Consider the following 21,037-nt stretch of genomic DNA (forward strand, 5'->3'; position numbering starts at 1 on the left):
CCCATTTTGGCCTATGCCCTTTTGTGATCTAAGCCTGGCCACAATGCTTGCCCTTGAGTAGGTCTCAGTAATTAATGATTTTAAGGGAACAAAGGAACGCAGGAACAGAGAAAAGGCAGTCGAATAGTGCAGTGATAAAGCAGAGTCCTAGTTTCTCCTCAAGGGGTATACATAATAATATACCCTTTTAAAAAATTTATCTCTTGTGGCTGAATGGCATGTGGGATCTTAGTTCCCCGACCAGGGAAGTCCCACCAATATATCTTAGAGTTCTGCGGGAAAAAGGTCCCTACCCAGGTGGAGGACAGAATGATGACGTTGACCCTCCCGACTTCAGTCAGCTTAGCCCCAATTCTGTGCTAATGGTCCTCTGCTCAAGCCCCTTCATTAATATGTATGTACCCTTAGCTTAAACCTTCCCCAGTTTTGCTGTTTGGGGAGACACTGCTTTGGGAAAGATCCCCAGTGTTCTCCTTCCTTGCTGCAAGTAATAATACATCCTTCTCTTTGTGATCTTTGACTTGGTTGTGTCTGTTGGCTCAACATCCACCAAGAGGTGAACCCAGCTTTCAGGGAACAAGATCTCTGTGCAGGAGACTATTGTCAACTCTTCCCATTGGTCAGAGCCCTCCAGGAAGCTCAGAAGATTCTGGTTCATGGTAGAATCCAGTGCTTCTGGCCCTGTAGGCTTGAGTGAACTGGGGGCAGGGCATAATGGGGGAAAGAGATCCTCCTTCAAATACTTCCTTCCTTCCACCTGCTAGAGGTCTCAGGAGATCACGCTCTCAGGCTCATAAAAGGCCTAAAGTAAGAATTAGGGGCCCAAGGAGACCTTCAAAAGGTCTTATCTGTGGGACTTCCCTGGTTGTCCAGTGGCTAAGACTCTGCGCTCCCAATGCAAGGGGCCTGGGTTCTATCCGCAGTCATGGAACTAGATCCCACATGCATGCTGCAACTAAGGAGCTGGTGAGCCACAACTAAGGAGCCCGCCTGCTGCAACTAAGATCCCACACAACCAAATAAATAAATAAATATTAAAAAAAAGAAGGTAGAGAGAGGATTCGCTCTTATCAGTTGTCACTCTGTTGGGTTAACACCTGGGAGGAAGAACTAGCTGATGCCCAAACCGTCAGACTCCACTGTCAGCTACTAAAGAGCCCAGTAAATATCGACAAACCATCCATTAAAAATCTCTCCACCACCAGCCTAACTCCTCTGGATTTAGAAGCTGGCAGAAAGAGGTCAGTGGAAAATGAATTTACAAGTGTTTACAGAAGAGAGAGAAACAGATCAGATATTTCTTCAGGAAAGGGACTTTTTAAAGGACAGCCAGAAAAAGTGGGGGGGGGAGGGTTGTTTCTACTTTAGCCTTTTCCAGTACTTCCTTAATCAACCCTCTTTTTAAATTTTTTTGTAATAGTTTTATTGAGATATAACTGACATACCAAAATATTTACTCATTTAAAAGTGTACAATTCAATGTTTTTTTTTTTACTATGGTCATAGGGTACATATATATCCATCACCACAATCAATTTTAGAGCACTTTTATTACTCAAGAAGTCCCATACCTTTTAGCTAGCACCTCCCAAATCTCCCATCTCCCTGTCTGCCCCCCCCAGCCTGAGACAATCACTAATCTACTTTCAATCTCTGTAGATTTGCCTCTTCTGGACATTTCATATAAATGGGATCATATAATATGTGGTCTTTGTGACTGGCTTCTTTCACTTAGCATAAATGTTTTCAAGGCTTATCCATGCCGTAGTATGTACCAATATTTCATTCCTTTTTATAAATGAGTACCATTCTGTTATATGGGCATATGGCGTATTGTGTATCAATTTATCAGTGGATGGGCACTGGGTTCTACCCTTTGTTTATTGTGAATAATGCTGCAATGAACATCTGAATCCAAGTTTTTGTGAGGATATGTTTTTATCTCTTTTGGTTGTATACCTAGGCCTCTTTTCCAGAAGCTCAACAGGCAAACATCTTCTGCACATACAGGCCAAGGCCCTTCTGTACATTCTGAGAGCTATTCCCTGGTCCCAAACCTGGCAAGTTAAGCCAAAATTCTATTAACCTTCAAAGTCCATTTCATTCATTTATGAATTCACTCAGTGAACAAGTGTTCGTTCTCTACTAGGTGCCAAGCACGCTACTATGTGCTGGGGACGCAGAGGGAACAACACAGGCAAAATCCTGGTCCTCTTGGAGCTTAAGAACCAGTGAGAGCAAAGAGGGAAGTAACATAGATCCTGTGGCATGTTGCTTCCTCCACGAAGCACTCCTGGATCTCCCAGGAATGGTTCAATTCTACTCTAGTAGTACCTGTTTAGTTTTCTTTTGCTCTATTTCAAAAGGGATTTCTATCTCTATAATGGCACCCATCCAAAATCCCGTAAAATTGAGAGAATGCATGAAAAGCACTTGGCACTCCTCTTGTCATGCTATAAAGAAGAGAGAGGGAGAGAGATTTATCATGATCATGGGCTTGTCCTCCTACTTTGTGCCTCTTCCGAGCACTATTATGGAATTCAAGAATGACTGATGTCATATGAAGGTGACTTGGCAAAACACTGACTTGCAGTCTGGAGTCCAAGGCTGGAGTCTCTTGATCCCCTGCTTACAACTGCTGTTGTAAGTTCCTTGGATATTCCACACACTTGAGGATGCAGCAACCATGTGTGGACTGAGTCTTTTTTCCTTCCACTCTTACCCCTAACTGGGACCAAACAGGTGCGACCACGTGTCCGGAGACTCTCTGAAGGGCCCTGGCATGCACAGGGACTGTGTCACAGCTCATGGCCAGGCATCTGCAGGATACAGCAGACATCCAGGGCCTCCTGGAGTTGGCCAGATCTACAGCTTTCTTACTACAGGAGCACCAGGATAAAATACCAGACTTTTCTGAGCCCGTTGAATAATACTGGGATCATACCAACCTCGCAAGATTGTCATGCGTGTTAGAAACATCCAGGGGACTTCCCTGGTGGCGCAGTGGTTAAGAATCCACCTGCCAATGTAGTGGACACAGGTTCTAGCCCTGGTCCGGGAAGATCCCACATGCCACGGAGCAGCTAAGCCCGTGCGCCACAACTACTGAGCCTGCGCTCTAGAGCCCGTGAGGCACAACTACTGAGCCCGCGTGCCACAACTAATGAAGCCCACGCGCCTAGAGCCCGTGCTCCACAACATGAGAAGCCACCGCAATGAGAAACCCTCACACTGCAATGAAGAGTAGCCCCCGCTCGCAGCAAGCAGAGAAAGCCCGCGCGCAGCAACGAAGACCCAACACAGCCCCAAAGTAAATAAATAAATAAATTTATTTTAAAAAAACATCCGGGGAATCATGGAACCAAGTGGGACTTGAGCCCCTCCATCAGCCTCCATAGGGACCCCCACCCCCAAGTAAACTTAAGGTACAACAGTGTGCTTGCTGTGTACGACCTCTTCAGGACCGGCCTCCTGGCAACCACTCTTCCAAACAGATTTTTGCCTCTCAGGTGCTTCTCTATAGAAATCCTGATGCAGCTCCTGAAATTAGTACTCAGTGGTAATTAACTACTACCTTTTTTTTTTCTTACATAGCTGGACGATCTGATAGGCACAGTCTCAGAATAGTAAAGCTAACAGCCTTTTAAGGCTCTTCTGGGAAGCCTGCTGTCTCGATAACCCCATCTCTGGCAGTTGTTTCTGGATCAACGAAATAAGAAACAGCTGTCCCCTCCCTTAAGTAGGAATTCGGGCTTTGGCTTTGATGCGCTGCGTCTCGGCCGGGTGGGCCCCGGGGAATCTCTCCAGGCGGGGTGAGGCCCCGAGGGCCGCCTCCAGCCCCCTTCCGCTCCGCATCGGTCCCAGCGCGCAGGGTGGAAGCCGGCGGCGCTCAGAACCCCTCTGCCCAGGCGGCTGGAGGCCCGGGAGCCGGGCGGGCGCGGCGGCGGGGCGCCGGCGGTCACGTGGTGAGTCAGCCGGGCGCGGGGCGGGGCGGGGCGGGGCGCCGGCGGTCACGTGAGGAGTCAGTCGAGCGCGGGGCGGGGCCGGGCGCTCTACTTAGCGCGGGGGCGACCCTGAGGAGCTACAGCTGCTGCTCAGGCACCGGCACCATCACCAGCGCCGGCCAAGGCGGTCTCAGGCTGCAGGCCCAGGCCCTCTGCGGCAGCAGCGGAGCGCGGTGAGTGAGTGCGTGCGGGCGGGTCGGGGGGATGGGGAGACCGGCGTCCCTGGCCGGCGGAAAGGGGGACCCTCGGGCAGTCGCAGCCGGGCGAGCCGGGGCGGCACGGCGTCCTCCCGGACGTCGTTGTGGTGAGAAAAGCAAAAATGAATCCCAGCGCGGGTAGCCGGTGCTCCTCCCCCATTCCCACTCCGGCTGGGAGGCTCGTGTTCCCCCCCCCGCAGCCCCCAGTCCCCGAGTCGTGTTCTGACCCCAGGCCGGGTCATCCAGACCCCACGGTCCGCCGTCTTAAGGGCCGGGGAGGGCCGGGCGGTGGGATCCGAGGGAGGAGCCTGCGAGGAAGAGCTTGGCCCGGGCCCCGCTGACTTCGGCGGCAGCTCGGCTCCCCAGCCCCTTTTGAGCTAATGGGCCTCAGTTTCCTCGGTAAATTGCTGGGATGATAATATTTACCTGCATCAGTTTTAGGTGTATTCTTTTTCTAAAGGGTTTGCCCGGGCAGTTTCTTGCACACAATCACACCCAAGTCCGGGGACTCCCCAGAAGACAGAAATTGGAAAACAGGAACCTGGAACTGGGTGGAGGAAGGTGGGAACCACAGAAAGAGTTAAATCCACAGATGGGAGGAGAAACTAAGCAGAGGGGGGGACAGGAGGCTGTAGGACCCGGGGTGCCAGCCCCGGGAGTGTGGGGGGAGGGAGAGGCTGGGCCCACCCCTGGTTTGCTAAGGAAGGGAGCCGGTCTGGGCCCAGGGTGCTGCGGGAGAGGCGAAGGCAGGGCAGAGCCCCGGGGGCATCGCCTGTCCCTCAGCTGATGACCGTGGAGGCCTCGGAGAGGGAGCGTTGTGGGGTGATCCGAGTTTGGGGGTCCGCCGGCTGTCCAGGTAGATGTGAATTGGATTTGTCTTCTTCGTGGGCCTCGGTCAACCCCTTCCCCCGGCACTGAGGAAGCCAGTAGGCTGGCACGGGGAGAAGGACAGTAGCTCAGGCTCCACATTCCCTCCCTCTGACCCAGGAGAGACTCGTACCCAGTGTGGGGAGGAGGGGTTCAAAGGGAGGCCTAGAACCTTTGGTTACCTTTGGAAAAACTGACCCTCAGGTGCCTCACTACAGGCGAATGCAGCTGAGGTGCGTTCATCTAATTGAATCTATAGATGCAGGGTGGTATGAGGAAGAGCCTTAGCAGGGCGTCTGCTTTGGTAAAGACTACTTTCCTTTTCTTTCGTAACATCCTTAACTTCCTGGAGGATTGTTTCTTGTTGGCACTGGGGATGGTGACTTAGCGCCTTTGAGCTTCATAGAGAAAGGGGCTGTGCTGCTCCCAACCTGTGTGGCTTTCCCAACGAGCTGAAGGCACCCTGGAGAATGGATTCACTCAAACCTTTGGGGGCATTTTTGTCCCAGAGCTGGGGTGCAGCCAAGTGGAAGGGTGCAGATCCCTTATCTGGGGGCGTCCCAGGCCCAGGGGAAGGCGACTTGCGCCAGACACAGCCCTGGCTCCACTTGAGCTCCCCTGCTGCTGGGTCTGGACAGCCTGTTTCTGAACTGGCCAGGCCGTGAGTGTGGAAGCCCTTTAGCTCCAGGAAGCACCTGCCTGTGTGCTGCCGATTCAGCAGCCTGAGCTGCGGCCCTCCTTGTAGATGGGCTCTTTCTTTCCCCAGCTGCCGGCCCTGGGAGTTGGAGTAGGACGTGGTATATATTTTAGGGCTAAGATACCTTGTGTTACCATTGGCAGCTGGATTGGGAAGTGAAGGAAGAGTGCTTTCAGGTGAGCCTTGGGATGTCTCTTGGGTGGTTTTCTTAAATGTGGTGATGAGATGGAGTTGTATTGAATATCCCTGTGCTCGGGAGAGAAGAACTGAAACGTTTCAGGGTGAGGACCCACAGTGTCTGCCGCCTGTTTTGGGCAGTTTAGCATAAGGAAAGCGTTGGAAATACGTGAGGCTGAACTATATGAAATGGTAGTTTTTGTACATCAAGGAGGATTGCAGTCAGGCACTTGGATATGGTTCAGCCTCACGTGTAGAGGTGGTCAGGATTGACGGTAAATTGACGAATCTAGTTGAAGCACACACAGGTGTGTGTTGGACTCACTGGGTTTTGGGAGGCTGTCGGCATTCCACCCCTCGTCCCGTGTCTTCATCTTTTTGGTTCACGCTCAGCGCACACTCCAGAGCTGCCTAAGCAAGGGTGCCTGGGAGATGACTCCCGAGTCCCTCCATGCCTGGTATGTTCACATCCCAACCTAGTTTGGGTAGGAGGGGGATCTAGGGATCAAACACCATTAAACATTTAGACTTCAGTCCCGTTTTAAAGCGCAGGCCTCATCCCCACCTGCTTTTTGCAGCACCCACAGCTTCTTATCTCAGAGGTGTGTGTGTGTGTGTGTGTGGTCTTAGAGTCAGTGTCTTCCCTGCTGGTCATGGCCCCGGTGGGCGTGTGTGTGTGTGTGTGTGTGTGTGGGCGGGCTTAGAGTCAGTGCCTTCCCTGCTGGTTATGGTCCCGGTGGGCGTGTGTGTGTGTGTGTGTGTGTGTGTGTGTGTGTGGTCTTAGAGTCAGTGTCTTCCCTGCTGGTCATGGCCCCGGTGGGCGTGTGTGTGTGTGTGTGTGTGTGTGTGTGTGTGGGCGGGCTTAGAGTCAGTGCCTTCCCTGCTGGTTATGGTCCCGGTGTGTGTGTGTGTGTGTGTGTGTGTGTGTGTGGTCTTAGAGTCAGTGCCTTCCCTGCTGGTTATGGTCCCGGTATGTGTGTGTGTGTGTGTGTGTGTGTGTGTGGTCTTAGAGTCAGTGCCTTCCCTGCTGGTTATGGTCCCGGTGTGTGTGTGGTCTTAGAGTCAGTGCCTTCCCTGCTGGTTATGGTCCCGGTGGGCGTGTGTGTGTGTGTGTGTGTGTGTGTGTGTGGGGTCTTAGAGTCAGTGTCTTCCCTGCTGGTCATGGCCCCGGTGGGCGTGTGTGTGTGTGTGTGTGTGTGTGTGTGTGTGTGGTCTTAGAGTCAGTGCCTTCCCTGCTGGTTATGGTCCCGGTGTGTCTGTGTGTGTGTGTGTGTGTGTGTGGTCTTAGAGTCAGTGCCTTCCCTGCTGGTTATGGTCCCGGTGGGCGTGTGTGTGTGTGTGTGTGTGTGGTCTTAGAGTCAGTGCCTTCCCTGCTGGTTATGGTCCCGGTATGTGTGTGTGTGTGTGTGTGTGTGTGTGTGTGGTCTTAGAGTCAGTGCCTTCCCTGCTGGTTATGGTCCCGGTGTGGGTGTGGGTGTGGGTGTGTGTGGTCTTAGAGTCAGTGCCTTCCCTGCTGGTTATGGTCCGTGTGTGTGTGTGTGTGTGTGTGTGTGTGGTCTTAGAGTCAGTGCCTTCCCTGCTGGTTATGGTCCCGGTGTGGGTGTGGGTGTGGGTGTGTGTGGTCTTAGAGTCAGTGCCTTCCCTGCTGGTTATGGTCCGTGGGTGTGGGTGTGGGTGTGGGTGTGGGTGTGGGTGTGGGTGTGGTCTTAGAGTCAGTGCCTTCCCTGCTGGTCATGGCCCGGGTGGGCAGACAGCAGCTTCCAGCTTCTTCACTCTGCAAATCTGTTACTGGTGTCTGAGGGACCTTGTAACTCTTATCTGCTCTTCTCTTTATGATTCTCCTGCCTGGTTGGGTTTTTTTTTCTCCTTGTTCTTTTAATACTTTGTATCAATTTGTGAATAATGTTATTGAAATTAACATACTTTAATTATACTGCATGTGTCCTTTTTCCACTTGTGTCTGTGAGATTGATTTAGGTTAATACATAGCAGGTCCAGTTCATTCATCTTAAATGCACGGTGTATTTATTTCCCGAGGGACAGTTAGTTTTGCTTTTTCACTGTTCTCAGCACTGCAGTATCCTTGTGTCTGTCAGACACTTGCAAGAGTTCCTCTAGGGCAGAAGCAGAAGTCAGTAAGTTGCTGGGTCCTAAGGTGTGTGCACCTTCCATTTTTCTAGATACTGACAGTGCTGTCCAATGAGGTTTTACCAGCGTATATTCCCAGTGGCCTTGAGGGCTTTTGTCTCTCATATTTACCAACACCAGACATTATCGGACTTTAATTTCTGCCAGTCTGGTGCGTTTGAAATGCTGTCCTTGTTTTGATTTGCATGACTGGGAAGTCAAATTTAATTCTTTGCTCTAGGAAATCATTGATGAGGTTTTTCTATTTTTGTTGTTGATCAGTGATAGTTTGTGGGTTTTAATGTGTTTGTCCACAGCTAGAACTTAAGAAGGCTTCTTTTGATCCTAACCTAGGTATCTGGACTTGTCTGCAATTAGATAATATTTTCTGATTTTTTAACTTTGAGGATGCGTGTGGGTTTTGGGTACTGGAAGTCTGACTCTTCCACTTCACAGGTGAGAAAACTGAGGCATCTGCAAGTTTGTGACATGACAGGTGTCACGCAGATAATTGTGGAGGAATCTCTACAATTCGATCTCTTGGCAGTTCTGTCCCTACCCAGGTACACCATCCAGAGCTTGCTTTGGGTCTTTTCTTAAGCTTCAGTTCCCCTCACCTGGGAAACAAAAACCTTAATCAAGACCAGAGGCCCTTTTCCATCACTACCATCTTATGAATGCTGGGTGCTGGGAAGGATGGTGCCTGCAGTCTTGACTGTATTACCTGTCTCTACGGGGCAAATCACTCACTTAGTCTGGTCATCAAGATAACCTAGAGTTACCAGCACGGATGCGGCAAGGAGGATGGGACAGATACCATCTAGATAGTGAACTGATCCAGTATAGAGCAGTGTGAAACCAGCTACTCTGCCGAGAGACCCAGCGGGGCTGAGCTTCTCCGTGACCCCCTGACCTGCTGACCTGGACTGGGGCAGGATGTGCTCACTGGAACAAACCAGTCACATGGCCTCTGGGCTTGCGCAAGACCTGGGAAGGCGATGCTGCCCAAGGGGTTCAGCTGCTCCAGGGTACAGGCCTTGTCACACATCAGCTGGGAGCCATCAGCCCCCCCTTCTCCAAATACTTAGCCCTGCAGGTATTTGGGGGGTACTTTGTTCTGGTGGTCAAGATAGCAGGATAAACCATCATCTGAGTAGGGGGATCCTGATTTTTCTTCCACACTGGGATACAGCCGAGAATAGAAAGAATTACCCTGCGATGGCAGGCGTTAACTGGCCTGTGCACAGGGAGCTGTATGTTCGCGCTGCTGGCGCTGGTGCGTGAGGGATTGTTTTCTGGTGGCAGTAGGGCTGTCCACACCCAGCCAGGCTGCAGGGAAGATGTCTCCTTCCATCTCCCAGCAGCCTGGTGAGGGGAATGTATCTTCCCAGGGCCCCAGGGGAGGAAACCCAGACCAAGCCGGAGAGGCGAGGCCTTTCTGTTGCTTGTTCTTGTGTCTGCCAATCCCCCCCAGCAGTGCCCAGCCAGCAGGGAGATGCACTCCAGCCTGGGATTGAATTAGGGAGCTGCTGTGTTCGCGCAGGCTGGAGAGGCATGGCACACTCATCTCATTGGAATCTCCAGGGATTTCTGAAAACTTTCATGAAGTAGCCCCAAGGTCCTTCAGGATCCAGGCAGCACGCCCGTTTTAGAAGCTGAGACACAGGGATGAAGCACCTCTTCAGCATCACACTAAGTCAGGGTCAGCGTCGGGGAGCAATCCAGCAAGCAAAAGCCTCCAGAACTTTGCCCAAATGGTCATGTTTCTCAAAACTACAAAATGTTTTGACCGCTGAGGGCCTTCTTGGGGGATCCATGGTTTTAGGCCTAGGAGAGTAACTTTCTAAGTGTGCAGGTTATGAGCTGCTGTGGATGACCTTAAGCAGTGTCCCATTTGTGGGCAGTGTAGCCGCGCGGTTTCCAGGCACCATGGGAGAGCAGCTCGAGGAGGCCTCCCTGCTGAGCCTGGTGGGAATCAGTCACTTATTTCAGGCAGACAACCGGCAGACGGGGAGCAGGGGAGTCCCTGTGAGTGTCCGAAAGGGTTCAGGTGCCGGAGGCAGGTGGGGCCTTCTCGCAGCTCCTGGAGCCTGCAGTGACGCGCTGGGTGCCTTTTCTGGGCCACACAGCGCTTGCTTGGGCGCATTTAGCTGCGGGGAGCCGGGCTGTAGGGGCTGGAGAGCCAGCGATGCCTGGCCATCTGTCTCCTTAAAGCTGTGAGGATGAAGACTGGCAGCTGTTTTTGTTTGGTTTTGGTTTTGATTTAAAGATTATAAGCCAGAAAGCAGCTTCACATGTTTCCATTAGGAACCAAGACGTAAAACAGAAAGACCACGTCAAGGCTGTGCTTCGGACTCAAGGAGAGGTCCTGGGTGTCCTTCGGGTCGATCAGAGCACATCTGAGGTCGGGTCGCTTGTACCGCTCCAACATGGAGGTGTAAGTGGGCGGCTGACATGGAGGGGAAGCGCAGGCCTGCCTGCTTCTGTGTGGGTGCGCTGAAATGGCCCAGGCTCCCGGAGCCAGTGCCGCGGTGACAGCAAGGGGCAAGAGCAGCCTTTGTGGAAGAGAAACACAAGCTGTAGCAAGGTCCCACTGAACCTTCACAACCCTCCAGCCCTTCCACCTTCCCCCCGCCTAGAGCCACTTTGCTGACATGTAAGAAACAACCTTAATTTGTGGCTATTGGCAAAATGAAGGCACTCAGTTCTTTAGAGCCAACAGTGAAAGGGGTCAGCAGTATTTAAGCGGCAGCAGTGGGTAAGGGAGAGCAGAGGACCTGATGAAAGACTGTGGCTGGACATGCATCCATCTTCTTCTGGATTAGTCAGAAGATTGCAGCTGGCTGATTTGGAAATTTCAGGTACATGTCCTGTCTCCTTAGATCAGATTTAGAAACCAGTCTACAGAGGATTCTTAACTGTGTAAGAAGGCTGTTTTAAAAATCAAGCTTGCCGTATGATTATCTCAAAACATGCAGAGAAAGCTTTGGACAAAATTCAACACCCATTTATGATAAAAGCCCTGCAGAAGTAGGCATAGGGGGAACTTTATTCAACATTAAAAAAGGACATATATAACAAACCCACAGCCAATATCGTCCACAATGGTGAAAAAATGAAACCATTTGCACTAAGATCAGGAACAAGACAAGGTTGCCCACTCCCACCAATCTTTTTTTTTATATGGCATTTTTTTTACATCTTTATTGCAGTATAATTGCTTTACAATGGTGTGTTAGTTTCTGCTTCACAACAAAATGAATCAGTTATATATATATATTTATATATATATATATATGTTCCCATATCTCTTCCCGCTTGCGTCTCCCTCCCTCCCACCCTCCCTATCCCACCCCTCGAGGCGGTCACCAAGTACCGAGCTGATCTCCGTGTGCTATGCGGCTGCTTCCCACTAGCTATCTACCTTACGTTTGGTAGTGTGTATGTGTCCATGCCTCTCTCTCACTTTGTCACAGCTTACCCTTCCCCCTCCCCACATCAAGTCCATTCTCTAGGAGGTCTGTGTCTTTATTCCTGTCTTACCGCTAGGTTCTTCATGACCTTTTTTTCCCCCTGAAATTCCATATATATGTGTTAGCATACGGTATTTGTCTTTCTCTTTCTGACTTACTTCACTCTGTATGACAGACTCTAGGTCTATCCAGCTCATTACAAACAGCTCAGTTTCGTTTCTTTTTATGCCTGAGTAATATTCCATTGTATATATGTGCCACATCTTCTTTGTCCATTCATCCGATGATGGACACTTAGGTTGTTTCCATCTCCGGGCTATTGTAAATAGAGCTGCAGTGAACATTTTGGCACATGACTCTTTTCGAATTACGGTTTTCTCGGGGTATATGCCCAGTAGTGGCATTGCTGGGTCATACGGTAGTTCTATTTGTAGTTTTTAAAGGAACCTCCATACCGTTCTCCACGGTGGCTGTATCAATTTACATTCCCACCAGCAGTGCAAGAGGGTTCCCTTCTCTCCCCACCCTCTCCAGCGTTTATTGTGTCTAGATTTTTTGATGATGGCCATTCTGACTGGTGTGAGATGATATCTCATTGTAGTTTTGATTTGCATTTCTCTAATGATTAAGGATGTTGAGCATTCTTTCATGTGTTTGTTGGCAGTCTGTATATCTTCTTTGGAGAAATGTCTATTTAGGTCCTCTGCCCATTTTTGGAGTGGGTTGATTGGTTTTTTGTTATTGAGCTGCATGAGCTGCTTATACATTTTGGAGGGTAATCCTTTGTCAGTTGCTTCATTTGCAAATATTTTCTCCCATTCTGAGGGTTGTCTTTTGGTCTTGGTTACGGTTTCCTTTGCTGTGCAAAAGCTTTGAAGTTTCATTCGGTCCCATTTGCTTATTATTGTTTATATTTCCATTTCTCTAGGAGGTGGGTCAAAAAGGATCCTGCTGTGATTTATGTCATAGAGTGTCCTGCCTATGTTTTCCTCTAAGAGTTTGATGGTTTCTGGCCTTACGTTTAGGCCTTTAATCCATTTTGCGCTTATTTTTGTGTATGGTGTTAGGGAGTGATGTAATCTCATACTTTTACACGTACCTGTCCAGTTTTCCCAGCACCACTTACTGAAGAGGCTGTCCTTTCTCCCCTGTACATTCCTGCCTCCTTTATTAAAAGTAAGGTGACCATATGTGCGTGGGTTTATGTCTGGGCTTTCTATCCTGTTCCTTTGATCTGTCTTTCTGTTTTTGTGCCAGTACCATACTGTCGTGATTACGGTAGCTTTGTAGTATAGTCTGAAGTCAGGGAGCCTGATTCCTCCTGCTCCGTTTTTCGTTCTCAAGATTGCTTTGGCTGTTCGGGGTCTTTTGTGTTTCCATACAAATTGTGAAATTTTTTGTTCTGGTTCTGCGAAAAATGCCAGTGGTAGTTTGATAGGGATCGCATTGAAGCTGTAGATTGCTTTGGGTAGTAGAGTCATTTTCACCATGTTGATTCTTCCAATCCAAGAACATGGTATATCTCTTCATCTGTTTGTATCATCTTTAATTTCTTTCATCAGTGTCTTATAATTTTCTGCATACAGGTCTTTTGTCTCCTCAGGTAGGTTTATTCCTAGATATCTTATCCTTTTTGTTTCCTTGATTTCACCGTCAGATTTTTTGTCATTAGTGTATAGGAATGCCAGAGGTTTCTGTGCATTAATTTTGTATCCTGCTACTTTACCAAATTCATTGATTAGCTCTAGTGGTTTTCTGGTAGCATCTTTAGGGTTCTCTATGTATAGTATCATGTCATCTGCAGAAAGTGACAGCTTTACTTGTTCTTTCCCGATTTGGATTCCTTTTATTTCCTTTTTTCTCTGATTGCTGTGGCTAAAACTTCCAAAAACTATGCTGAATAAGCGTGGTGAGAGTGGGCAAAGTTGTCTTGTTCCTGATCTTGGTGGAAATGCTTTGAGGTTTTCACCGTTGAGGACGATGTTGGCTGTGGGTTTGTCATATATGGCCTTTATTATGTTGAGGAAAGTTCCCTCTGTGCCTACTTTCTGCAGGGTTTTTATCATAAGTGGGTGTTGAATTTTGTCGAAAGCTTTCTGTGCCTCTGTTGAGATGATCATATGGTTTTCCTCCTTCAGTTTGTTAATACGGTGTATCACGTTGATTGATTTGCGTGTATTGAAGAATCCTTGCATTCCTGGAATAAACCCCACTTGGTCATGGTGTATGATCCTTTTAATGTGCTGTTGGATTCTGTTTGCTAGTATTTTGCTGAGGACTTTTGCATCTGCGTTCATCAGTGATAGTGGCCTGTAGTTTTCTTTCTTTGTGACATCCTTGTCTGGTTGTGGTATCAAGGTGATAGTGGCCTCGTAGAATGAGTTTGGGCCTCTTTCTCCCTCTGCTATATTTTGGAAGAGTTTGAGAAGGATAGGTGTTAGGTCTTCTCTGAATGTTTTATAGAATTCGCCTTTGAAGCACTCTCGTGCTGGGCTTTTGTTTGTTGGAAGATTTTTAATCACAGTTTCAGTTTCAGTGCTTGTGATTGGTCTGTTCATATTTTCTATTTCTTCTTGATTCAGTGTTGGCAGTTTGTGCATTTCTAAGAATTTGTCTATTTCTTCCACTTTGTCCATTTTATTGGTATAGAGTTGCTTGTAGTAATCTTTCATGATCTTTTGTTTTTCTGCAGTGTCCGTTTTCACTTCTGCTTTTTCATTTCAAATTCTGTTGATTTGAGTCTTCTCCCTTTTTTTCTTGATGATTCTGGCTAATGGTTTATTTTGTTTATCTTCTTAAATAGTCAGCTTTTAGTTTTATTGATCTTTGCTATCATTTCCTTCATTTGTTTTTCATTTATTTCTGATCTGATTTTTATTTATTTTTTCCTTCTGCTACTCTTGGGGGTTTTTTGTTTTTCTTTCTCTACTTGCTTTAGTTGCAAGTTTAGGTTGTTATTCGAAATGTTTCCTGTTTCTTAAGGTGGGATTGTTTTGCTATAAACTTCCCTCTTAGAACTGCTTTTGCTGCATTCCATCGGTTTTGGGTCGTCCTGTCTCCTTTGTCATTTGTTTCTAGGTATTTTTTTTATTTCCTCTTTGATTTCTTTAGTGATCACTTTGTTATCATGTAGTGTATTGTTTAACTTCCATGTGTTTGTGTTTTCTATAGATCTTTTCCTGTAATTGATATCTAGTCTCATAGCGTTGTGGTCGCAAAAGATACTTGATACAATTTCAATTTTCTTAAATTTACGAAGGCTTGATTTGTGACCCAAGATATTTATCCTGGAGAATGTTCCTTGAGCACTTGAGTGAAATGTGTATTTTGTTGTTTTTGGGTGGAATGTCCTAAAAATATCAATTAAGTCTATCTTGTGTAATGTATCATATAAAGGTTGTGTTTCCTTATTTAGTTTCTGTTTGAGTGATCTGTCCATTGGTGAAAGTGGGGTGTTAAAGTCCCCTACTATGAATGTGTTACTGTCAATCTCCGTTTTTTAGGCTGTTAGTATTTGCCTTATGTATTCAGGTGCTCCTATGTTGGGGGCATAAATATTTACAATTGTTATGTCTTCTTCTTGGCTCGATCCCTTGATCATTATGTAGTGTCCTTCTTTGTCTCTTCTAATAGTTTTTATTTTAAAGTCCATTGTGTCTGATATGAGAATTGCTACTCCAGCTTTCTTTTGGTTTCCATTTGCATGGAATATCTTTTTCCATCCCCTTACTTTCAGTCTGTATGTGTCTCTGGGTCTGAAGTGGGTCTCTTGTAGACAGCATATATATGGGTCTTGTTTTTGTATCCATTCAGCCAATCTGTGTCTTTTGGTGGGAGCATTTAGTCCATTTACATTTAAGGTAATTATCGATATGTATGTTCCTATTCCCATTTTGTAAATTGTTTTGGGTTCGTTATTATAGGTCTTTTCCTTCTCTTGTGTTTCTTGCCTAGAGAAGTTCCTTTAGCATTTGTTGTAAAGCTGGTTTGGCAGTGCTGATCTCTCTCAGCTTTTGCTTGTCTGTAAAGGTTTTAATTTCTCCATCTAATCTGAATGAGATCCTTGTTGGGTAGGGTAATCTTGGTTGCAGGTTTTTGTCCTTCATCACTTTCAATATGTCCTGCCAGTTCCTTGTGGCTTGCAGAGTTTCTGCTGAAAGATCAGCTGTTAACCTTATGGGGATTCCCTTGTGTGTTATTTGTTGTTTTTCCCTTGCTGCTTTTAATATGTTTTCTTTGTATTTAATTTTTGACAGTTTGATTAATATGTGTCTTGGCGTATTTCTTCTTGGATTTATCCTGTATGGGACTCTCTGTCCTTCCTGGACTTGATTAACTATTTCCTTTCCCATATTAGGGAAGTTTTGCACTATAATCTCGCCAGATATTTTCTCAGTCTCTTTCTTTTTCTCTTCTTTTTTGGAACCCCTATAATTCGAATGTTGGTGCGTTTAATGTTGTCCCAGAGGTCTCTGAGACTGTCCTCAGTTCTTTTCATTCTTTTTTCTTTATTCTGCTCTGCAGTAGTTATTTCCACTATTTTGTCTTCCATGTCACTTATCCGTTCTTCTGCCTCAGTTATTCTGCTATTGATCCCATGTAGAGTATTTTTAATTTCATTTACTGTGTTGTTCATCGTTGCTTGTTTCATCTTTAGTTCTAGGTCCTTGTTAAATGTTTCTTGCATTTTGTCTATTTCCAAGATTTTGGATCATCTTTACTATCATTATTCTGAATTCTTTTTCAGGTAGACTGCGTTATTTCCTCTTCATTTGTTAGGTCTGGTGGGTTTTTATCTTGCTCCTTCATCTGTTGTGTGTTTTTCTGTCTTCTCATTTTGCTTATCTTACTGTGTTTGGGGTCTCCTTTTTGCAGGCTGCAGGTTCGTCGTTCCCGTTGTTTTTGGTGTCTGTCCCCAGTGGCTAAGGTTGGTTCAGTGGGTTGTGTAGGCTTCCTGGTGGATGGGACTAGTGCCTGTGTTCTGGTGGATGAGGCTGGATCTTGTCTTTCTGGTGGGCAGGTCCACATATGGTGGTGTGTTTGGGGGTGTCTGTGGACTTATTACGATTTTAGGCAGGCTCTCTGCTAACATGTGCGGTTGTGTTCCTGTTTTGCTAGTTGTTTGGCATAGGGTGTCCAGCACTGTAGCTTGCTGGTCGTTGAGTGAAGCTGGGTGCTGGTGTTGAGATGGATATCTGTGGGAGATTTTTGCCATTTGATATTATGTGGAGCTGGGAGGTCTCTTGTGGACCAGTGTCCTGAAGTTGGCTCTCCCACCTCAGAGGCACAGCACTGACTCCTGGCTGCTGCACCAAGAGACTTTCATCCACATGGCTCAGAATAAGAGGGAGAAAAAGTAGGAAAACAGAATTAGTAGAAGTAGAAAGAAAAAAAGGAAGGAAGGAAGAAAGGAAAGAAGGAAGAAAGGAAGGAAAGGAAGGAGGAAGGAAGGAAAGGAGGGAGGGAGGGACGGAGGGAGGAAGGAAAGAAGGAAGGAGTTAAGGAAGGAAAGAAAAAAGGAAGAAGATAAAGTAAAATTAAATAAAATATAAAGTTATTAAAATAAATGAATAGTTATTAAGGAAAAAATTAAAAACAAAAAACGGACGGGTAGAACCCTAGCAAATGGTGGAAGCAAAGCTATACAGACAAAATCTCACACAGAAGCATACACATACACACTCACAAAAAGAAGAAAAGGGCAAAAAATCATAAATCTTCCTCTCAGAGTCCACCTCCTTAATTTGGGATGATTCGTTGTCTATTCATGTATTCCATAGTTGAAGGGTACTTCAAGTTGATTGTGGAGCTTTAATCCGCTGCTTCTGAGGCTGCTGGGAGAGATTTCCCTTCCTCTTCTTTGTTCTCACAGCTCCCAGGGGCTCAGCTTTGGATTTGGCCCCGCCTCTGTGTGTAGGTCGCCAGAGGGCGTCTGTTCTTCGCTCAGACAGGGCGGGTTTAAAGGAGCCGCTGATTCGGGGCCTCTGGCTCACTCAGGCCTGGGGCAAGGAGGGGTACGGTTGCTGGGTGAGCCTGTGGTGGCAGAGGCCGGAGTGACGTTACACCAGCCTGAGGCGCGCTGTGCGTTCTCCCTGGGAAGTTGTCTCTGCATCCCGGGACCCTGGCAGTGGCGGGCTGCACAGGCTCCCGGGAGGGGAGGTGTGGAGAGTGACCTGTGCTCGCACACAGATTTCTTGGTGGCGGCTGCAGCAGCCTTAGCGTCTCCTGCCCGTCTCTGGGGTCCGCGCTTTTAGCCGCGGCTCGCACCCGTCTGTGGCGCTCCTTTAAGCGGCGCTCTTAATCCCCTCTCCTCACGCACCAGGAAACAAAGAGGGAAGAAAAAGTCTCTTGCCTCTTCGGCAGCTCCAGACGTTTTCCCGGACTCCGTTCCGGCTAGCCGTGGTGCACTAGCCCCTTCAGGCTGTGTTCACGCCGCCAACCGCAGTCCTCTCCCTGCCGTCCGAAGCCGAGCCTCAGCTTGCAGCCCCGCCTGCCACGGTGGGTGAGCAGACAAGCCTCTCGGCCTGGTGAGTGCCGGTCGGCACAGATCCTCTGTGTGGGAATCTCCCCGCGTTGCCCTCCGCACCCCTGTTGCTGCGCTCTCCTCCACGGCTCCGAAGCTCCCCCCCTCCGCTACCCGCAGTCTACGCCTGTGAAGGAGCTTCCTAGTGTGTGGAAACCTTTCCTCCTTAACAGCTCCCTCCCACTGGTGCAGGTCCTGTCCCTATTCTTTTGTCTCTGTTTTTTACTTTTTCTTTTGCCCTACCCAGGTACATGGGGAGCTTCTTGCCTTTTGGGAGGTCTGAGGTCTTCTGCCAGCGCTCAGTAGGTGTTCTGTAGGAGTTGTTCCCCATGTAGATGTATTTCTGGTGTATCTGTGGGAAGGAAGGTGGTCTCCGCGTCTTACTCTTCTGCCATCTTCCCCTCCCTCACCATTCTTATTCAACATAGTTTTGGAAGTTTTAGCCACAGCAATCAGAGAAGACAAGGAAATAAAAGGAATCCAAATCGGAAAAGAAATAAAGCTGTCACTGTCTGCAGATGACATGATAATATATATAGAGAATCCTAAAGATGCTACCAGAAAACTACTAGAGCTAATCAATGAATTTGGTAAAGTAGCAGGTTGCAAAATTAATGCACAGAAATGTCTGGCATTCTTATACAATAATGATGAAAAATCTGAAAGTAAAATCAAGAAAACACTCCTATTTACCATTGCAACAATAAGAATAAAATATTTAGGAATAAATCTACCTAAGGAGACAAAAGACATGTATGCAGAAAATTATAAGAAACTGATGAAAGAAATTAAAGATGATACAAATAGATGGAGAGATATACAGGTTCTTGGATTGGAAGAATCAACATTGTGAAAATGACTCTACTACCCAAAGCAATCTACAGCTTCAATGCAATCCCTATCAAACTACCACTGGCATTTTTCGCAGAACTAGAACAAAAAATTTCACAATTTGTATGGAAACACAAAAGACCCCGAATAGCGAAAGCAATCTTGAGAACGAAAAACGGAGCTGGAGGAATCATGCTCTCTGACTTCAGACTACACTACAAAGCTACAGTAATGAAGACAGTATGGTACTGGCACAAAAACAGAAAGATCAGTGGAACAGGATAGAAAGCCCAGAGATAAACCCTCGCACATATGGTCACTTTATCTTTGATAAAGGATGCAGGAATGTACAGTGGAGAAAGGACAGCGTTTTCAATAATTGGTGCTGGGTAAACTGGACAGGTACATGTGAAAGTATGAGATTAGATCACTCCCTAACACCATACACAAAAATAAGCGCAAAATAGATTAAAGCCCTAAATGTAAGGCCAGAAACCATCAAACCCTTAGAGGAAAACATAGGCAGAACACTCTATGACATAAATCACAGCAAGATCCTTTTTGACCCACCTCCTAGAAAAATAGAAATAAAACCAAAAATAAACAAATGGGACCTAATGAAACTTCACAGCTTTTGCACAGCAAAGGAAACCATAAACAAGACCAAAAGACAACCCTCAGAATGGGAGAAAATATTTGCAAATGAAGCAACTGACAAAGGATTAACCTCCAAAATGTATAAGCAGCTCATGCAGCTCAATAACAAAAAACCAATCAACCCACTCCAAAAATGGGCAGAGGACCTAAACAGACATTTCTCCAGAGAAGATATACAGACTGCCAACAAACACATGAAAGAATGCTCAACATCCTTAATCATCAGAGAAATGCAAATCAAAACTACAATGAGATATCATCTCACACCAGTCAGAATGGCCATCATCAAAAAATCTAGACACAATAAACGCTGGAGAGGGTGGGGAGAGAAGGGAACCCTCTTGCACTGCTGGTGGGAATGTGAATTGGTACAGCCACTATGGAGAACAGTATGGAGGTTCCTTAAAAAACTACAAATAGAACTACCATATGACCCAGCAATGCCACTACTGGGCATATACCCTGAGAAAACCATAATTCAAAAATTGTCATGTATCAAAATGTTTATTGCAGCTCTACTTACGGTAGCACAGAGATGGAAACAATCTAAGTGTTCATCGTTGGATGAATGGATAAAGAAGATGTGGCACATATATACAATGAAATATTACTCAGGCATAAAAAGAAACGAAATTGAGTTATTTGTAATGAGGTAGATAGACCTAGAATCTGTCATACAGAATGAAGTAAATCAGAAAAAGAAAGATAAATACTGTATGCCCACACATATATATGGAATTTAAGAAAAAAAATGTCACGAAGAACCTAGGTGTGAGACAGGAATAAAGACACAGACCTACTAGAGAATGGACTTGAGGATATGGGGAGGGGGAAGGGTAAGCTGTGACAAAGCGAGAGAGAGGCATGGACATATATACACTACCAAACGTAAGGTAGATAGCTAGTGGGAAGCAGCCGCATAGCAGAGGGAGATCAGCTCTGTGCTTTGTGAGCACCTAGAGGGGTGGGATAGGGAGGGTGAGAGGGAGGGAGACGCAAGAGGGAAGAGATATGGGAACATATATGTATGTATAAGTGATTCACTTTGTTATAAAGCAGAAACTAGCACACTATTGTAAAGCAATTATACTCTAATAGAGATGTAAAAAAAAAAAAGCTTGGCTGTGTGTCCCTGGGATGTCAGGATGCCTGTGTTCATTTCCCTCCTTCCTGAGCCCCAAGGCCCATGGTGGTCCCAGGACTGGATTCAGCGTGGTGTGGGGAGCAGCTCTGTTCTTAGGGGAGGCTCACAGCGTCACCTGGACGCAGGCCCTAGTTTGCCCAGGACAACATTCTGCGGAGCTCGAGCGGAATGTGCTTTCATATAAACAGTCAAGTGCTCTAAGGATTTGGAGTGGAAAGAAGTGACAGAGCTTCCCCCCCCCCCCTTTTTTTTTTTTGCTCTCACTGTTGTGGCCTCTCCCGTTGCGGAGCACAGGCTCTGGACACGCAGGCTCAGCGGCCATGGCTCACGGGCCCCGCCG

General features: G+C 47.0%; 1 protein-coding gene across 1 annotated transcript in view; it reads left to right on the plus strand.

The window, feature by feature from the left end:
- The first annotated feature begins 4,028 nt into the window (after window positions 1-4,028).
- The window catches only part of CTSB (cathepsin B), a 30,014-nt gene continuing 13,005 nt past the window's right edge, over window positions 4,029-21,037 (plus strand). The window contains exon 1 of the mRNA XM_019932381.3: window positions 4,029-4,177. The gene's annotated coding sequence lies outside the window, so the exon portion shown is untranslated. The remainder of the gene's footprint in view (window positions 4,178-21,037) is intronic.

The sequence above is a fragment of the Tursiops truncatus genome, chromosome 6, assembly GCF_011762595.2.
Source record: "Tursiops truncatus isolate mTurTru1 chromosome 6, mTurTru1.mat.Y, whole genome shotgun sequence".
NCBI lineage: Eukaryota > Metazoa > Chordata > Mammalia > Artiodactyla > Delphinidae > Tursiops > Tursiops truncatus.